We start from the raw sequence: 22,163 nt of genomic DNA, 5'->3' as shown, positions 1-22,163 counted from the left end.
TGTTGTTATATAAGACGCGTATTGGCCAGCCGTACAGCTTATTCCGTTAATTGTGCTACAGATTTTCATCATTGAGGAATTGTGATTTATATCATTTTACACTGTGTCCACAACCTCGAACACATCGTTGGTAATGTTCAAGTTTCAATAATTTGCATTTACTAAACTTATAGATCTCAATTTAAATCCGTAAGAAGTTAATACTAATATTTCTCAGTTTCAGCCTTCTGCATGCATTCTTAAATATTTTTAAATTTCTTACATTATATTTTTAATCAAGCGTTAACAATGTGTATGTAGGCCTATGTAACTAGCTTTCTTTTAGAAAACTCCTAGCCTTTGAGTTGCAGGTGCCGGCAAGTCGTGTGTTGTAACAATATAACGTATATCTAAATTTAGTGGAATGAGGAGTTTTTCTGAACATCTACGCCGGTGAAGAGATGCGGATGGTAGGTTAAGAAAGAAACTACATGATGTAGTGTATAATTTTAATTATTATATTGATGTGTTATTTAACTCTGTGTGCTATTTAAAAGTGACGCTGTGAATGTTGTGGTTTTCTTTACACTGTAGGCTGTGAAATATGGTAGCAGGGTTCGAAATCTTGAGAGTTGCTCCGTTTAGTATAACTGTAATATTATCATACTGTATGTACAATTCTTGTTATATCAGTGTTGTTATGGATATTCTTCTGTATCACATCATTACCTCACAACAGCTATATCTGGTACTTACTCCTGATGTTTTAGTTAACAGTAGACTGCCTCCCTTTCGTAAGATATTTCCTGATTTATTGGTGTGTAAAAAATCTTCGTCCGAGGTGAGTGGCGGTGAGTTTGCATTGGTTTGAATCCCAGGATCGGCAGCCCTTAAAATCGTTTGTGTTTTCCCATTTTCTCATTACTTAACTCCCCTTCCTTCCTACCCCTTCCTACCTACCCTTTTCGTTCGATTTGTTAGTGCAAAATTAAATTACAGTATCTTCTTCTTCATTTTCCATTTACAGTCTTGTGGGTTGAGTTGTTATTCAAGGACCTTCTCAGTTCTCTCACTCCACCACTCCTTTTCTTCCTCCAATATTTCTTCTAAATTTACTCCTCTCTTCTCTGAACTCTCCTTCACCGTATCCATCCACGTCTTTCTGGGATTTACCTGATGTCTTTCTCCTATTACTTTCTCTGTAAATACTCACTTTGGAACTCTATCTTCTTCCATTCTCATCATGTGCGCATACTATTTCAGCTTACTGCTCTCTATCTTGCCATACAATTCTGGGAATCTAATACTCTCCCTGATTTGTATGTTTCTGATTTAATCCCTTCATGTCTTCCCTCTTATTCCTCTAAGAACTTTCATCTTTGCCTCTTGGATTCTGCTTTTATCACGTTTTGTTGCTGTCCGTGTGCTTGCTGTGTATGTCAAAATTGGTGTGTAATACATTGGGTGCAAAATTTTCTTTTCTTCTTTCATTCCTTTGAGACGTCCCAGTTCCAGACTATACTTCACACATATGTAAAACCCTTTGTCTTGTTCAGTTCCCTTTCCAATTTGTTAATTTATTTCCCATCTTTTGCAATTGTCCTCCCTGAATATTTAAAGCTTTCCACAACTTCTAATGTTCTACCATTTACTTCAGTATTCCCACTTCTTTCTCTATTAACTCTCGTCACCACTACTATCATGCACTTCTCCACACTTTTTTTCATTCCATATTCCTCTCTCTCTTGATTCCCTACAGTGTCTTATTCTTGTACTTCCTTTTCATCTCCCCATATTTATGTGTTATCTGCCTTGTGGATTTCTATGAAGACTGGAGGGGATAATACACGTCCTTGACGACGTCCTGTTTCTGCTTTGAATCAGTTCGTTTGTCATATGGTAGTCTTCATACAAATTACTCGCTTTTCGTTTACGGCTTTTATAATTTGTTCTTCTCCTCTCCCTGGCTTCTCTTTTATCAAAGCATCCAAGACCACTTGCTGTGGTACAATGTGACATGCTTTCTCGGTATCTATAAATGTCATCACTAAATCCTGCCTAAACTTCCATTTTTCTCCATCATGTTCTTTGATTCAACAGACTTAGAAACTTAAAAATTATCTTTACGATGAGTGTGGTGTATGGCACCACATGGAAGAGATACATGGATAAAAACTGGTGCCAAGGAAAACAGCATTGAAGCCTTCAGAATGCCATGTTATCCAAAGTTGTTGAATATCAATAGAACATGTCTCAAATAAAGAGATAGTTAATCAGCTTGATGAGATAAGAATGGTTTGAGAGAAATTGATCCTAAGGAGGAAAATTTTGATGAGACAAATCTCAAGGCACTGTAACAAAGTGCAAAGGATAAAAATTGTAGAATGATTCCAAGACCTGGGTGATCAGGGTGATTCGCAAATGGAATAGTGACTGAAGTTTCAAAAAGTTTTGTGTGATTCAATCACAATCAATGTACATTGGATTTTTAAAAAGAAAAGTCATCTTGCTGTGGCTACAGTTCCATATAAAACTGTATGTTATATAGCTATGAATGTAATGTAAGTTTTCATGTAAAACTAGAGGTCCTTTGACTACGATCTCGATGATATAGATAATATAGTTATATCTATATCATCTGATGGCCAAGCAGGCATCAATTTTTGGTAATGAGCCAAAGTAATCATAGTGCATTGACACTGCCGGTGGCTCCAAGTAGCCTATGCAGTGGCCTCCATGGTATGCATTAGCCATGCGTCTTGGTGGGTGTGCTAAGTACCAACTCATGAGCCCAACTTAGCACACCGGGGAAAGCACTGGCAACCATGAATGAGTTAGCTCAAAAATGTATAAAGTCCAATAACGGACCATTCATATTGGTATTATGATCTCGATATCATCAGATATGTTCAATTAGATTTCCTATAGAAGTGATCACGGTATTAGAAATCATGTAAAACTGGAGGTCCTTAGCTATGATTATAGTAATAATAATAATAATAATCGTATGGCCTCAGCTACCGTTTGCAGACATTTCGATTTGATGCCATCTATGATTGTAGTATCAGTCATAGAAAACTTGAGGTCCTAGAGGTCATGTAAAATTTTGATCTTTTCTGTATGATCGTTATATTGATGGTCATGTAAAATTACAAGCTTTTTGCTTAGTCTGCTGACAAATAACCTAAGTAGTAATGACAGCAATAAAGTAATATATTTTTCTGGCCTGTGTTTCAGTGCAAGTTCATTAGAAGTAATGAACAACCCCAGTACCTTCCAACTAGTTCAGTTGCAGTGTGAAATGGATCTGGAAGTAAAGATCAAAGAGGAACAAGCTGGGCTTGAAGGAACCTTAAGTGCATCACTTGTAAGTCTTATTCCAGATAACTTTATAGGGATCAGAATTTAAACAAAAGTTGGTGAATAAGTTAGTTAGGTGCATAATGTACTATGTGCTTCCCCATTACTAACAGCAGCAGTCACCATTTGCTGCATGGGCATGTAAGTTATTGTCTCTGTTTTGTTTGTTGGTCTTGAAATATGCCACAGCGCACTACACAATGCTGCCAACTCTTAGGAACTGCAAAGAACATTATTGATGTACATCTACAGGTCTGGCTAGTGGCAAAAAAATTGTTCATGGGACAAGGAAAAGGGTTCTTGTGGCTTAAGCTGAGTGGACAATTGGCCTCTAGTATTTACTAGGGAGACTGCAGTGCATTCTATGTTTGATAGTAGCAAAAGCTGAATTAATGTTGTGGGCTTGGTAGTGAAGGAATCTCCGTTAGGTCAACCTAGTGACGAAGTTGTGACAGCCAGTATTTTCAGATCGAAGCATCAGGGCATTTCATGTGCCAGTACCCATCAAAATTGAAGTAGATTTCTGGAGAGTGTGTGGTTACATTTTTATTCTGCATGGTTTGGTAATGGTATCGTTGTGGGATTGGCGTCATTGTCTATCATATGTTAGCCAATTGCAGTGCTAGTAGCTGCTGAACTGAAGGACATTTTTGGGTGCCAGATTGAATTAGGTTATGTCTGGTAGCTCCCTGGCTCTCATAGTGAACATACATTTCCTCCAAAAGAAATTCCAGGTGAGATTTGCGTCATTTAAATTTCTTTAAAATGTTACTAGTGTTAAGTGAGCATGTACTAAAATTCTGCCTTGGGGGTTTACTGTCAGTATAGGAAATCTAAGGCAAACACCCTCATGGAGGCAGAGAAGCAGCGAAATATTTAGGAGAAGAAGCAAGATATTTTCATCATCTTTCCCTGCTCTATCTGTTGCTACTCTAAATTCAGTCCATTGCAATATTCTCAGTGTGTGACTTTCATTTCAGTGGCTCATCATCTGACAGTTGAGAGGGTGACATGATAACGTGCAAATTTCATGTAGGTGCGTGATGTTCACGTTTGGTCTAGAGTTATTTGACGAAGCTGAATTATCCCAGCACATGTCTGTAGTAATCCGGGCATGAAAGTAAATTCGTGAACATCCATCTGGCACCTCAGGGTCATTGAAAACCTTGAAAGTTGGAAGAGGGGTGTTCAATGATTAACTGTGATCCGAGAGTAATAATCTTTTCCAAACACAGTGCACTGCTAATTTATTGATGTGATATTAGCCAAGAGTTGCTTAAAGCAAAAATTCTGCAATTGATGCCCTTTTTTCTCAAAACAAATATGTGTTTGTTGAGTTCTAAATTACAGGCATTACAGAAGAGAATGCTATACAATTCAAATGTTTAACAGTTGTGGGAATGAACACCTGAATACTCCTTTATTAGTTGTCCCATTTTGAGAACAGCATGTGCTCTTTGGAAAGGTAAGTCATAACTCTTTAACTTTTGTGTTTGAAATTGTGATTCCTTTGGAATTTTATCTTTAGTGGGTAGATGTTTCTTTATTCAGGAGGATAATTCTGGTAAGTTGAAAAATACGCTTTTAAATTACCTTCAAACATAAACTTTCCAATATACGATCAACGGGCACGAGAATGTACCATGAAAAGTTGTTTCCCTTTCAAACATTTTACAAGTGATGAAACTTCATTTTAAGAGAAAATGTCACAATTGGTATAGAAACTAGTTGAAATAGACTCAGTATTGTCTTTTTAAATGTGTTAAAATGCGTATTAATAAATAGCGTAACTGAAATTTATTTATAGTAACTGCTTTTATGGTACGTATATTACTGACTCTTTCTTTCCACAGATTGAGTGTAGATAAAATTAATAAATAATAATGTTGTTTGGTTTACGTCCCACTAACTACTTTTTAAGGTCTTCGGAGACGCCGAGGTGCCGGAATTTAGTCCCGCAGGAGTTCTTTTTACGTGCCAGTAAATCTACCGACACGAGGCTGTCGTATTTGAGCACCTTCAAATACCACCGGACTGAGCCAGGATCGAACCTGCCAAGTTGGGGTTAGAAGGCCAGCGCCTTAACCGTCTGAGCCACTCAGCCCGGCTTAGTAGTAGATAAAATTGCTGGCATTCTGGGAGTAGACAAAGACATATTGGGAGCTAACATAATCATCTCATTACCAGATACCTGGGAGGTATCAGATGAAGATGGCGGTGAGAAAGATGAAGGAGATATTGATCGGCTTTCTAGAAACCAGCTTCTTGCTAATGCAGAGGCCACCATGACAGCTGTAAGGGATGGTGAATTAAGAGAAGAAAACCTGGTTTGCAGAAATGATATTCCTGGTGCGAACTATTCTTTGATGACATCGTTTTGGAAAGGTTTCAAAACAATACAAATCTGTATGCTTTCCAGAAGGACTTGGCAAATCAGAATGTTACAGTTGAACAACTTAGTGTCTTTTTTGCAATACTGTTAGTTTCTGGTTAATCTCAGGTCTCCAGGCTTAGAATGTAATGGAAACAGAGTCCAGACTGTCATTACAAAGCCATTGCTGATGCTAGGTCCAGAATCAGATTCATACAAATTATGACACATTTACACATTTGTGACAATAACGACTTAGAAGCAGGTGATAAGTCTGTCAAGGTCACACATTTGTGGAGCGCACTGAACAAAAGGTGGTTTCAGTTTTACCAAGGAGACATAAATATTGCAGTAGATGAAGTGATGATACTGTACTACGGCAGGCATGGCACCAAGCAACATTTACTTGGTGAACCCATAACATTTGGGTATAAAGTGTGGCGTATGTGTAGTCACTTGGGATACCTCATCCACATTACACCATACCATAGGGCAATTACAGGGAACACCAATCAACAGCTTGGAGTTGGTGGATCTGTTGTCGTGGATTTGGTGAAAGTGTTTCCAGGTGATCGGATTTATATTTTTTTCGATAAATTCTTCACCTCACTTCCCCTCTTGAGAGAGCTCAGAAGTTTGGGACACAATGGAACTGGAACTATTAGGAGAAACAGAGTTGAGAAGGCACTTTATCAGACAAAAACAGCTTTCAAAAAGGCCACGTGGTACCTCTGAGCAAGTAACTGATAGTAATTTTGGCATCAGTGGTACTGTCAGCTCATTGCATTTCCTCTCAATGCTTCGGTAAATAGTGCCTGGTTTTTATATCTTTGGACACCTTCTTACAAATCAGAGCCTTTAGATCTTCTTCCTTTTACATGCCGCATAACAATGACTTACCTGCAGAAATACAAGCAAAGATGAATTTGGCAGACCACTTATGAATGAGCAGGTGCAGTCGGTAGAGCAAAGGGTCACCAGCGAAGTGCGTTATGACAACCAGGGACACCTCTTCATAAAGTCCGAGAAGGAATCTCGATGCGGCCAATTCAAGAAGAACTCCTCCATGAAGTGTGCAAAATGCGACGTCACCTTACATGCAAACTGCTTTGTTCTATTCCATTAAAAGTAAACTGTTGGAAGCAATGTGATATCCAACTTTTTTTTGATAGCTGATTAGTGTTTGTGTTTTTGTATTAGTGACCACTGTAGAATGTAAATTTTAACTGCCTATTTATAATTATGGTTGAATTGTATTATAAAGTATTGTTTCTTAAATTGTTATCCTTTAAAAAATAAGAAACCCCATCACTGTTTTCCACAAGAAGTTCAGATTAATAATATAGTGAACAGGGGAGATCATGTCACCCTCCAGGGCCTTTTGTTCCAATAATGGATCATGCTCAAATAAAAGGTCAGAGACGTCATAATGGACTAATATCACAAATACCTGTTTTTATATTGAGATTAATTATTTCACAAGTGAATGTGTAAAAGATTCTCAAATTGAATATGTAGGGTACAAATGGGTTGAGTGCAGTCCATTACACAAGACACTTTAGTGAACGTCTTCGACAATATGTGTAGACGTGTTCAAGTCTGTTTTCGGACATAAGATAAACACTTCCAGCATCTGTTATGAATTGATGTGGTGAGTACAAACTTTACGGTTTGTTGTTTGTTTTGTGTTGATACAAGCGGCAGGAGCCGTTCTGACAACATAACTGTTGATACCACCTCATGGAGCAGCACGTAGGCGCTTTGGAGCACATTTCCTGGTGCCCTGTAAAATGTACTTTTATGTAATATGGATGAATGCACATAATAGTTTTAGGTAGTGTGTTGTTCATTGTAATGGCTACTTTAAGACCTTGTTTCTTGAAAATATTAATTTCATTGTATGCGTTCTTGTTAACGTAGTTGAGAACCACATATTTTCCTTGTAATGTGTGGTGATTTCCCAGGGATTTTTCTTATGTTTATCTACTTTGCCTGAAGGGTGGTTGTATTCTTCCATGATTTGTTTAATGATCTTTATCTCTTCATCGAAATCCTTTGTACTTATTGGTATAGAAGTAGCTCTGTGTATCATTGTATTCAGTCCTGCTATTTTGAGTGTGTATTGGTGGCTCAACCCAATAACGGTAGCGTGCGACTTCTGAGTGAGCTTTCTGTATACTTTCTAAGGCAAGTTGACATTATTCCTGCTGTTTGTGATGTCTAAATAGTTCATTTTCTTGTTATTTTCTGGATCCATTGTGAACCTGATGGACTTGTGTAAAGAATTTAGGGTGTTTAATAACTGGTGTGTACTAGTGATGTCATTATCAAAAATGCATATGACGTCCGCTACCTATCTGTTCTATTGTAAAAATCCTTTTGAATGCTGACCTGTTATGAAGCTGTTTTTGATGTTATTCAGACAAGTGATTGGTATTATACCTGATAATGGTGAGCCCGTGGGTAACCTTTCTTTTTGGCAATATATTTTGTTGTTGAATGCAAAGCAATTTTGATGTAATGTTATTCTAAGAAGGCATATAATTTGTTTGGTTTCTTGTAGTGAAGTGTTTTCTTTCAGAAAATTTTTGATAATTTTAACAGATTCATCTATTGGTATGTTGGTGTACATGTTAGTGATGTCAGACGATATCATACATCTGCTCACTGTTGTCTTATGTTTAGTTAGTTCTTTAATTAGTTCTAGGCTGGTTTTAATTGATCAGTCCTCATTAGAAGAGATGTTTTCTTTTAGAATTTGGTTAAGATGTTTGCTTAAATTGTAACTTGGTGCATCTTTAAAATGTATTTTTGGTGTAATGGGACTCGCGTTTTTGCGTATTTTGTAGAGCTCTCTTAGTGTGGGGAGTTTGGGATATTTGATGGTGTGGATTTCCTTTTCTTGTTTTGTGAGAATATAGTCTGTTGCCTTTATAACTTATTTTACCAGGCGAGTTGGCCGTGCGCGTAGAGGCGCGCGGCTGTGAGCTTGCATCCGGGAGATAGTAGGTTCGAATCCCACTATCGGCAGCCCTGAAAATGGTTTTCCGTGGTTTCCCATTTTCACACCAGGCATGTGCTGGGGCTGTACCTTAATTAAGGCCACGGCCGCTTCCTTCCAACTCCTAGGCCTTTCCTATCCCATCGTCGCCATAAGACCTATCTGTGTCGGCGCGACGTAAAGCCCCTAGCAAAAAGAAAACTTATTTTATTTTGTTTTGAAATTTATTTGTTGGGTCGCGTTGTAATTCTTGAATTCCATTATTCTTTATGTATTCTATTCTTGGGTGCATAGAAAAAACAGAAGATTTCATCAACAACAATGGATTTCAAGAACTATAACTTGACCCTACAAATAAATTTCAAAATGAATAAACAAGCTGTCAAGGAAACTGACTTTATTCTAACAAAACATGAACAACAAAACCTCACCATCAAAAATCCCAAACTCCACACACTAAGAGCCCTCCCCAAAATACACAAAAACTAATGTCCTATTAGAGCAATAGTAAATTTTAAATATGTGCCGAGTTATAATTTAAGCAAACAAATCAACCAAATTTTAAAGGAGAAAACTCACTTTAAAAAGTTGGATAAATTAAAACCAGCCTAGAACAAATTAAAGAAATAAATGAACTTAAAATAAGAGAGAGCACACATGATATCTTTCAACATCTCTAACATGTACAACATACCAATAGTTGAATGCATTAAAATTATTAAAAATTGTCTTAAAGAAAACGCTTCACTGTAAGAAACAAAAGCCTTTTTGAACAATGGTAAACCAAAATTGCTTTGCATTCAACAACAAAATCTGTTGCCAAAGGGGAGGGTTAGCCATGGACTCACCATTATAGTGTATAATAGCAAGCAATCTTCTGGATAACTTCAAAAACATCTTCTGAACCTCTCAGCATTTAAAAGGAATCTTACACTTGAGCAAATATATAGATGACATCATATGCATATATGATAATGTCATTACTACAGTAATGCACAACAGTTATTAAACACACTACATTCTTTACACAAATCCATCAGGTTCACAATGGAGCCAGAAAGTAACAAGAAAATAAATTATTTAGACATAACAATCAGCAGGAATAATGACAACCTATCTTAAAAAGTATACAGAAAGCCCACTCAGACGTCACACACTATTGACAAGATGTCGAACCACCCATACACACTCCAAATAGCAGGAGTGAATACAGTGATACACAGCACAATTTCCATACCAATGAGCACAGTGGACTTAAATGAAGAGATGCAAATCATTAAACAAATAACAAAAAAGCACCCTCAAGGCACAGTAGATAAACCATTAAATAAACATAAGAATAATCCCTGGAAAGCTACCACACATGACAAGAAAAAATACATGGTTCTCATCTACATTAACAAGAACACATAAAAAGTAGTTGATATTTTCAAGAAGCAAGGTTTTAAAGTAGCCTTTAGAATGAACATTACACTGCAGAGACATAACAGCAAGTGCAATCTATACAAAAAAAACCCTTTCTCAAAGTCAGGAGTCTTTGAACTCAAGTGCCAAGAACTTAACTGCAACGCTGTGCATATAAGTCGAACGAAACATAACTTCCACATAAGATACATAGAACACAAAAATATGATATGATATAATTGGCATTCAGCATTTGAGGTAGCAAATATGATGCAGTACAAACCATTTCACAGACATCAACACAGATCTAAACATTTTATGTATCAAAAATAAAGATAAATCTTTGACTGTAAAGGAAGCAATCGCAATCCACATCACAAGAAATGCTTACGTAATAAACCTAAATGATCATACACACTTAATTCCATGATATTCGCTCTACTAACATAATATGAGGATTGGGGTAAAAGTCAGGGCAACAATTTTTTTTTCTTGTAGATATCTGAAGGGATCACAAACATATATGTGTCGTGTGGACGTTCTGCAGGCATAGTGTGTGTACAGAACAACAGATGGCTGTGTGATAGCTGGTAGTAACACAGTAAGGGCTGTGAAATCAGTCAGTTGGTGAGTGTCCTGCGAGATGGAAGTAACCCGTGTTGAGCAGCATGCTTACATCAAAATAGCTGTTCTCTGAAGGGAAAATGCGATGGAATGTCACAGTGAATTAGTGGAAACCCTTAGGAATAATGCCCTACCATATCGTACAGTAGCACAGTGGGTAGGAAAGTTTCAGCAAGGACGTGTGTCAACCAATGATGAGCAACGTACGGGACGACCTGTCAGTGTATGGACCGACGTGGCACGTGCCGTCATCGAGCAGCTCCTGGATGAAGACAGACGATGGACACTACTGGAGTTAGAGAGGGCAAGTGGCATCGAGAAATGCACCGTCCACAGGATATTGCGTAATGAGCTGCAGCTGCGCAAAATCGCATTGCGACGGGTACCTCATGCACTGACAGAAGTTCGAAGGTGGGTGCGCTATACAATATGCTCCGACCACCTTGCACGCTGGCAGCAGGACGGCGATCATTCCTTTTCACAAATAATCGCCATCGATGTATTTTGGTCCATGGCATTCGAACCAGAACTGGAAGGCCATATTGCCCTGTATACTACCATAATAAATTAGTGTGTTATGATATTTCAGTGCTATTCATTGACCACACATATAGTTAACACCTTGTCCTTTCGTCTGTGTATGTCACATTTTCCAACCGGACTGGTATCGTAAAAAAAAATTTGCTCCAACCCTCATATCTGGACAGCGCTTACGCCTTAAATTAGCATTTATCATAATAATACCCAATACATGTTCTCTATTTCAATTCCATGCTTTATTTACCTAAAATGATTAACTTGCATTCATCCAATTTTCATAAAGTACGTTGTAACATGAAGTAGATAAATAACCTTCTTTCCCCTCTGCAGTATTAAAAGAAGGTTCGACAGCGCTTCCTTCGCTCCACCCTATTTCTCCCTCTCCTCTCCACGGTACTGTATACTAGATTTTAATATCCAATAGGAGGAATCCATAATGCTCCCCACACCACTCCCATGCTTTGCCTTCACTCTCCGTGAGCAGTGTGCTATACCAAAATTTTTACATTTGCCTTTCCATGGCCACTGTCCTGAAATAGTATTTGGTGACAGCGGACTTAGCATTGGTAGTCTAGATAAGTACAGAATTTTTTTTCTTTATGTTAATACTTGCAAAAATATTATTTCTCAATACTGGTTCATATTATCACTAAACTCTCTATCATTGAAAAGTTTACACAGCGTAAACAATACAACATATGTACGCATTTTTTAAGTGATTTGATAGAATCTGGGGATGTTCCTGTAGTATGAAACATGTCATTCTTTGTATAATAATGTGTATTTTTTACAGCTATGTTTAGAGTGTTATAATATATGATACATTTTTGTGTTTTCAATAGACAGGAAAGTTTTTATCTTACATTTAACTAAGTCTACAATGGAAAATATGGCTTTATTCTTAATAACCTCTCCATTTTGTACATCGTTTTTCCTCCTTTTCTTAGTTTGGCTACTGTTTGCTTTCTTCTATACTGAATGGGATTTTATACTTAAATTCTCTTTCATTAGTAAATTAACTTATATTAGAATGTAAGCTCTTTATCGCAGTCCGTCCTGCACCCCTTTAGTGCTGACAAGGTTTTATGAATCCAAGTGAGAAATTTAAAGGTCTCGAAGTAGATCATGAAAGAGCTTCTGAAACTGCAGATGTATACTCCAACACTGCTGGCTCACCAGCGATGGTGTTCTCATCCCCACAGTTCTTTACAGAACACTACATAACACCCTTGTATTAGTAAAACATTTCATTTGTAGTTGGTTTGTGTTTGACATACATCACATCTTTCCCAGGTATGCGACTGTGATAAGCCTGCTTCTTTCATTTTCCTTTTTTTAATTTTTACACTTGGAAGCATTGCAATTAATGCTGTTTGAAACAGAACTGTCTCAATGGATTATGTAGCCCCTGTGAGCTCTGCAAAAATAGAGCAGAGAATGTGATTAAAATATTTAGGGTTTTTAATATATCTGTAAACAAACTCTATGCTGGGAACATAGTATTAATTTTTCTCACTATATGGCAAAATATATAGAACATTTTTAACAATAGGAAGTGGTTCAACAACTTCTATGATTTGATTGATATAATTGGACATATGAGAACAGTTAATACGATTTAGTGTTTATATCTGTGGCAGCTTCCTTCCAAAATTATTTGCGAGATCCCTTAATTCCATCTCTGGTAGGATATCTTCTGATATGGCTAGAAAATGTTTCTCACTTTATATTTGGTTCTCAGACCCGTCCTAACTCTGACTTTAAGTGTGAGCGAGGGTAGTAACACCATTCTCAGTACAGTATTGGTTTAAAAAATCCTCTGCTGGTAGAAATCTTCCTTATACGTCAGTGAAATTTTGAAGGTAACTGTAATACTATGAATAATGAATTATCATGCTCTTTTGTTGGGGCAATATTTGTAGATGTGTGTTTTGTGCGTACCTAATATATCTTATTTCCCACAGGAAAATATTGAACATGTGTCAGAAATGATACCTCTGAAAAAAGAAGCCAAATCAGAATTAACAGAGCCAGGACCAACACAGGAAAACTCATTTGAGGTAATGCACATAATTTGATAAGCCATTGTCAGATAGTGAAAATAGTTAGAAAATATCTCAACAGATATCAATGTTGACCCTTCATTTCAATGCATACTATTGATAGTCCTACAGAAAATACACATTTTTATGAGATTGACTGTTTACTTACCTAATTTTCACTTTTCCCTCAAGTTGTTCCCAGATCCTGCGTTATGTATCATGTAGCAGTTGGGATAGCTCCAAAGATTTCTACTGTATATCATTTGGAAGCTGGTATCATTGCTACTAATACTTTTGACTTTGTAAATATTTTCGAACACGAAATTGCTATAACATACATTCTTTTGTTACTGTTCCTGGGTATTTTACTAGTTACGTCCAAATGAAACACTTTTGTGATCTTATTATTTATATTAATTATTGATTTCTAGATATCATTACAATTATTTGTAGATACAATTTGCAGGTGATATTCTTGCTTACTGTGAGCGTTCAGTTATATACTACACGCATTTTAACCATCTCGTGGCAAGTGAAAAAATTCTTGTTCTTGCTAATGTGGTCTGTGGTGTTACTAGTCTATTGTGACTTATAATATTACTTAAATTTGCAATAAATTAATAAGCCCTTCAGGAGTGATCTTGCCTTTCTGTTTCAAGTGTGGTAAGGGACAGTGTTTGTGATTAGGCCTCGTATGTTCACCGTTACACACTGAAACATTTGTTACGTGGATTAATCCATCACTACCTGGATACATATTTGATCACTGCCATCATCCACTGCATAGCGTGTGTGTCATCTTCTTTCAGTGTGTCTATGTTGCTATGGGTTATTTAATTGCCCGTTTATTGAGTTATTCAAGTGATGATCTCCTTCAGTATTTCTGGGTTAGCTGCTGAATATATAACCATCTGGGCAAGGTGGTGATGGGAGAGGAAGTACAGTCATGATCAGAGAGTGTATGGTATGGAGGGTATGGAGTGTCAAAAGGGCCATCATTTAACTTTAGTGAGTGGACATGAGTATGTGTTGTAAGAGTGGTCTATTCTTTGTTGGAGAAGCAATAAGAATCCATCACTCTTCTGAGGTGACAACTGCTTCCCAAATTCCACCAATGTGTGGTGCTGCAGTAGGGATTAAATACGTCAGTCTCATGCCTACAGTATCAGTGAAGAGTTGTTTTTCCTCAGGGTTGTTTTGCAGAAAGGCCTTGATTTCTTTAGGTGCTCCAAATTAGTTTGTTCCGTTATCGCTGTAAATGTTCAGGGGTTGACCTCTATGGGAACTATGTCAACAAAGAGAGGTGGAAAATGTAGTTGTGGTGAGATCAGGTATCATGTCTTTGCAGAGAGACTCGGTAGCTACATAGACTGGTCTTGTTTAATCTCATGCCAATTTTTATGCGAATTTGGACAGCATAGTCTATTCTAGTTTTAAGGAATGGGCAGATCAGGGATACATGTACCCTTTGTGTATTTTGCGTTAATTGTTCAGAATTATCTGCATTCAACTTACAACACTTGGGACATGCATGAATGTGGCATTTTTACCGTGATCCTTGGTGAAAATCCGAAACTTGTCTGTCAGAGTTGTGATGAAGAATTGAGTGGTCGGATGAAGTTGTCTAAGGTTTTTTGCCATCTTAATTAGATTTGTGAGATGATAATATGGATACAGAATGATGTAATGTATGCACGCCTCTAGAATTATGGTATTGTGCAGTTGTGCACCAACAAGAAAATTCCCTCCTTGATCTATGATTGGGCTTGTAGTTTTAATATGAGTTGACAGTTTCCTACACAGCATTAATGCAACATCTGACAGCAGGGTTCAACTCCAATATGAACATCGTACTTGAAATTCTGTCATGATCCTAAGGATTCGGCAGGCTGGGGACTTGAGCTCGAGTTTTCGGGAGGTAAATCTTAAAATAATAAGATTACCTTTACACATTCACACTCTTCATTTCACCTGTATTGAATAAAAAAGCACACATTACATATTTACATACAATTAAGAATCATGAAACTCTTTGTACTGATACACTTTTTAGCTCCTGTTCAGTTGCAATCTATAATACAGTAAGTTTGTACCATATAAACTTGGTAGTTACTTAGCTTTTGATTGAAAATTTCTTCAATCTTCGGCGTCTTCTTCTGTCTTGAATTCTTCTCTGCACACATGATACCGTAGTCTCATTTAGCTGTTTAGCTCTCACGGATGTGTAGCTCCGGGATTGGAACACACCACCTGCATTCTCTGTTGTTGACCAGAATAGTCTATTTCCCATACAGTTCTGACTACAAGGTTTGGTTTACTGATAGGACAGGCTCACTATGACACTCAGCACACCTGTCAAACAGTTCGATGTTCGTGTTATTGCAGCTCAAGTCTTTGCCCTAGCAGCCTGCTAATTATGCTGTACACAGTGTTTCCCTCACTGCCTTGCATAACTCGAGACAGTTTCTAGACTGTTTGCTAAGTCACATTTAACTAGATCTGCGGCTCACTGCTACGTACATAACCTACTATTGCTCACAGCCATACACACATTACTTGTACTGAAGCTAGGCAGTTTCTCACCCTCGTGGCGCTCAGCCACAAACACAAGTAGTCAGTCAGAGTCTCCCTTTGAAACGTACAGCCACATACATGTTGTTAGCTTAGCAGTTGGTAAGATTCTCTCCGATCTGCCGAAGTATCATTCCCTATATGTTACGTTCGACGTTTCATGAAGCTTTTCTTTCTCTACTCCCATAGAAGTTACGCATTTTTAAGTCTGCTTCGTTCACGAGTTTCTCCCACTAACTAAAAGGGTGTGTCATAGAAATCACTCAAACAATTTTGCTTCTTGCTGCATCAAGAATATACGCAATATTTGCTTCGATTTTCTTCTAGAAACACTTACAGAACTTGTTTTGCATTCTCTGATTTACACTGACGCTTTGTAGTTGACCATCGCACAACGTTACACATAAACCCACTTCATGTTGCACCAGCTTGCTTCAGGTAAAACTTGTATGAAGTCTTATGCTTTGTATACCTATAACACTCTTCCACTTAATAAAATTATCACTCAATATTTTGAAACACTATAACTTCTTGCCACTGTTACATGATCATAAAAACTCTAAATCAATACTCAATATCCTTAGTCTCGGACGTCGTGTATTAAAGACTGACTCAAGTCTGTTCGCTCGGCACTGAGACATGAATGGGGCGTGACACACGCTCGTGACAATTCACTCCATAGGTTGTTAAATTTTTTTTGAGATAAATGACGTACAATATGCAGCTATTCTCTGTACCCTGCTAACATGTTGCGTGCCAGACCGATATTCATGTGATTTCTGTCTAGTGCTGTGGGCTAATAACATCAAGTTACTCCCTGGTGCTGAAATGTTTGCATCCTTTAGCAAGCAAGTAATTGCTGAAATGAGGATATATTTATGATTCATTAAGTAAAATTATTATGGATATAAGCTCAAATATTACGTATACGCGCCCCCATATGGAGTAGCACTTATACAGTAGTTATTGTCCCAACGCTCGACCATACTTACCTTTTCCCTTACAGGGGCGCGTTATATGTCATTGATTATGAGAGACTAATTAGCTTTCTCATACTGAAGCGATACAAATGTGAGATCCCCAATTTTATATTAGGAAATATTTGTAAATGACAACCTCACGATTTAAGGTTGAAAAATTTACGTATAAAATTTTGTTGTATAAAGTATTGAAAAGCATGTGAATTTGGTAAATTAGAATGTAAGAGTATAATATTATAAGAATAATGTGTAGTTGGAAATATTGAATATGTATATAATTATGTTTGTACAACTTTTAATTTGGGTAAGAGGACCTAGCAGTTATGATCATGCAAAATGGGGAACCAGTGTCATTGAAAATGGTTGAAGATAGTTGAAATCAGTCAAAAGTACTGCTGCAGGTGGCTTGGAAACCCAGAGTACAGTGGAGAAGTGTATGCTGAAGATTGTAATTAATCAATGTGGATGGATGTGTGAGATCGCTATTTGCTTTATACTGGGTGCAAAATCACTGCAACTGTATATTTCGTCTACATCATCATTGTCCACCGTGTTCAGTATATCGTCCAGACTATCTGCACTAAGTCTTCTACTGCTCGATTTACTCATAATGACTTAAAGAAAAGGGAAACTCACAGCCGTGCACACCTACATAAACAATCCGTGCGCGAAATAGACAGTGAGTTTGTCACCTTAAAAAGCACTCTTGACGTACCCATATGCGGTTGCACCAAAGGAGGAATTGACGAATGAAAGGTGGACTATGCACGTGATTAAATAGACGACCAGCAGATGGTAGGAAGATCCTTTATACAACATCGAAAACACACTTAATACAGTTAATTATGTCTACAGGTAGGTCTTACTTGTCAATACAATTCAAGAATATATTATATATGTAAATGATCAATGATGTATACACACACAAGTACATGTTTAGAGAAATGTAAAATTCTATTCTGTAGATTATGGATAAAATACCATGCATTTGAAGACCTTATTTAACATTATTTTATGTCCTAACACATTGCGGATAAAATGACAATAAGTTACAGCAGCATTTATTTAAAGTTCACTCATGAAAATCGTTCATGTTATGTCCAAATTGTATAAAATATTTGTATGTGGTATGTTAAAATTTAGCCGGTTGACTTCTGATCTAACGTGTTTTTGTGTGCTATTACTTATGGTCTTTCGTAGTCCCACCGCCTTGCTTGGATGTCAAGTTTTTATGCTTAGTGTTGACACCATCTGCTTATCCAGTACAACATCTTAACAGAAAATAATTCTATTAAACCAGATAGTTTATTAGACCAGTTAAATAATATAGATAAAAGTGTCAAGTTTACAATTGAAAAGGAGGAGAACAAAAGTTTGAACTACTTAGATGTAACAGTAACTAGAAATAATGAAAATCTTATCTATCAAGTATATAGGTAACCCACACAAACAGATATCATAATTAACAACATTTCTGACCTCCCTGGGCAGCACAAGAAGGCAGTATGCTATAGCATGATTAATACAGCCGTTAACATACAATTAGAGAAAACTGAATTCAATAACGAGCTGAATATCATATACTGCATTGCTAAAAGAAATGGTTACTCCAAAATTTATGTAAATAGGATCAAGGTGAAGATCATGGTTAAACCTACAACTTTCCTCGTAACAAGAAATAAAAGAAGAAATTTGTGGGTTACTTATATCAATAGGCACTCATTTAGTCTTGCCGAACTGTTTCCAATTTATAATAATGCGTCTCTTAGGACTAATAACAATAATGATAAAATCCTGTTCATTTCTGACAGCATGAACACATGCAGTACTTATAGTAAATTCGGTGTAGCAGTACTTTACAAAGAGAAAATCAGTGCAAGAAAATATGCTAGATACTCTGCTATTGGTGAACACATGCATGGTAATAATCACCAGTTCATGAACATCAAAAGAGATATGGTTCTGCTACATCCTTTAAATAGGCTAAGCGTAAACAGATGATTGTTCCCGAGAAGTTGGAAATTTATAAATTGCAGAAGCTTGCCAGGGAAAATAGTCTAAACGAACACTTCGCACGTGATAATCAGTTATTTAAACTAGCAATCCAATATTCTAGAAAGAGGCAGGGGGGAAAAAGTGCAATTAGAAGGGGGACAGTTAAGAAAAGCGCAAGTGGTCTTGTAAAGGTCAACTCCCCTCCTATGCTGCAGACTCCTCCCACTGCACCCCTCCATATGTTCAACCCACCAGCTAGACAGTCTGCCACCGGGCGAGTTGGCCGTGCGTGTAGAGGCGCGCGGCTGTGAGCTTGCATCCGGGAGATAGTAGGTTCGAATCCCACTATCGGCAGCCCTGAAGATGGTTTTCCGTGGTTTCCATTTTCACACCAGGCACACCTTAATTAAGGCCACGGCCGCTTCCTTCCAACTCCTAGGCCTTTCCTATCCCATCGTCGCCATAAGACCTATCTGTGTCGGTGCGACGTAAAGCCCCTAGCAAAAAAAAAAAAGACAGTCTGCCAATCAAGCTCATAGTGCCCACAAACTTGCAAGGCCAATGCATCCAAAGTAAGTCACTTATAATTTCAGTGTTGGCCTCTCATTTCAACATGTTGCCTTTAGAAACATTACATGTTATTTTTATTTTTCTTATAGACAAATGGAAAGTGCAATTTAACCTGGCAGGCTTGATCTATGAATAATAGAATTATTTTCTGTTAAGATACATTATTGGTTAAGCAGACAGTGTCAACACTAAGCATAACAACTTGGGACCCAAGAAGGGTGGTGGGACTATGAAAGACCATAAATAATGCCGCACCAAAATACTTTAGATCAACAGCCAACCAGCTCAATTTTAACATAACACATACAAATGTTTTAAAGAATTTTGACATAACATGAAATATATTCATGTTTGAAGTTGTAATAAATGTTGGTGTAACTTGTCATTTTATCTGCATTCCGTTAAGACTAAAAATGATGTTAAATAAGGTCCTTATATAGTAGTTGCGTCTGTAGACACTACACTACAATTCATTAGATAGACTTTTAACCTTAGGGATGAAGGAAAAACCTCAGCCTTTGTGGGTGAGGTTAACTTTCAAAAGTAACCATTGGAACCTGATCCCCACGAACCTACTACACTGGCGTAGCAGGGGGAGAGGTGATACTCCCACGTGGCACGTCCCAGGTGGCGGACAGGGTGGTCCTAACCAGCTTGCCAGCGGACTTGAGGGAAATAAAATACCTCTTGCAGACCAAACGCACTACCCCCTGTGGGTGGGGGACGCAGATGAAGAATACACCCACAGTATCCCCTGCCTGTTGTAAGAGGTGACTAAAAGGGGCCCAAGGGGCTCTCAACTTGGGAGTGTGGGTTGGTGACCACTGGGCCCTTAGCTGAGTCCGGGTATTGCTTCCACTTGTGGCAGGCTCCTTACCTTCATCTATCCTGTCTGACCTCCCTTGGTCAACTCTTGTTCTTTTCCGACCCCGAAACGGTATTAGAGTATTCGATGCCTAGGGAGTCTTTCATTTCCGCGCCCTTTTTGGCCCTTGCCTTTCTTCGTCCGTTGCTTCATTTTTCGAAGTGATGGATCACTACTTTATTCATTTTTCTCTTTATCTACCTCGTGTGGGTGGGGTACGCAGACAAAGAATACACCCACGATATCCTCTGCCTGTCGTAAGAGGCGACTAAAAGGGGCGACCAAGGGATGATCAAATTAGAACCATGAAACTATTTGTGCTTAGTACCACCATGCGGGGAACACCATTAGTCGCCTTTACTTGCGCGTAGTACCACTATGTTCGGTACCAAATAGGTTTGTGATTAGCAGCAAATGTTGGCACAACAGCTTTTACAGTACCTGCGATTAATAGCACTATTTGAGCAACACCATGGGATGAAGGAACCCATGTTTCTGGCTTGCCTATGATTAGTACACACTCCATGAGGAAACCATGTGATAGTATGAGTCCCTGAGGTTAGTACACTTAGGTGATGAACACCATAGGTTTGCGTTGCCTATCAAGGACGCGGCAATGTGCGAAACACATTAGGTCTCCAATACATGTGCGAATTTCATTACCTGTGAGTCGTACCATAATATATGGTATACCGCGAGTCTACGCTACTCTTGATTAATGCCGGAACATGGGAAGTAACATGCTTCTACTTTTCTAGCGATAAATACCAAAGACCTGGATTTTGGACCCATTTCAAGAACGAGCATATTCTAATCGATTTATCATCGCACTATAGAAGCAGTCCCTTGGTCCGTACTACTATTGTTTTTTGCCAGCTTCTGTGAATATGAGACACTCTGGGTCGGATCCACTGATCGTTTTAACTTCATATCAATCCATCCATTCATTCTTCGTCCTCGTGCTTTGAATTCTGGTAGTGGAGGATTTTGGACTTTTAATTTGTCATCTCATTTTGTACCATTAGGGGCCGATGACCTCGATATTAGCCCCCTTTAAACAAGAAACATCAATGAATCAATCAATCAATCGGAACCTGACCCTTACAGAGCGCATCTGCAGGTCGTGGATAGGGGCCCCTACAATATGTAGGGCTGGTTGAAATACCCAATACAACCTGTGGACCAACAGGTAGCCCAATTCCTGGGGGCATTAAAATACTGGGACATCCTCTCTCTCGAGGGGTCAAATATATGGAGGGCCCTTGCCCTGGGTTATGGTTGAAGTCCTCAGCAGCATCTACGGAAGCAAAGGTGAACTTCAGTATGGTCGAGATGGCAGAATGGCCAAATCCATAGATCCTGTACTCTAGAGAAGTGGCTAAGAAAGGCACCTGCCTCCTTGTTAGGGATGGCCTAATTTTGAACCTGGCGGTGGGCATAAAATGCCTTTGAGTGTGGCGAGCCCATTGTAACAACAGCCTACATGGATAAAGCAGACATGGTGTCTCAGAAAAGATTAGGCCTTCCCCTGCTAAAACCAACGCACAGCTGTTTGGGTGCTGGGAGAACTGTGAGAAGTGGGCAACCAGCACCATACTACATTAAGATTGCAACAGTAAATGTCCTGGCACTGATGTGAAAGGCAGAAGAACTGGTTGACTTCATGAAAGAAAAAGATATAGCCATAGTCATTGTCTTGTATTCAAAAGGTGGTTTTTATTAATATAATAACTTTCTTATTCTGAGAAGTTGCCGGGTGGTGCAGCTTTGAAAATGTTAACTGTTCATGTCTCTCGCTCCTGACCAATAAGAGAAAAGGAATGGATCCCCACGTGGTCATGCATTTATGAGCTTAAGGTTG

The sequence above is a fragment of the Anabrus simplex genome, chromosome 14 (genome assembly GCF_040414725.1).
Source record: "Anabrus simplex isolate iqAnaSimp1 chromosome 14, ASM4041472v1, whole genome shotgun sequence".
NCBI lineage: Eukaryota > Metazoa > Arthropoda > Insecta > Orthoptera > Tettigoniidae > Anabrus > Anabrus simplex.
This window is presented reverse-complemented; position numbering follows the sequence as displayed.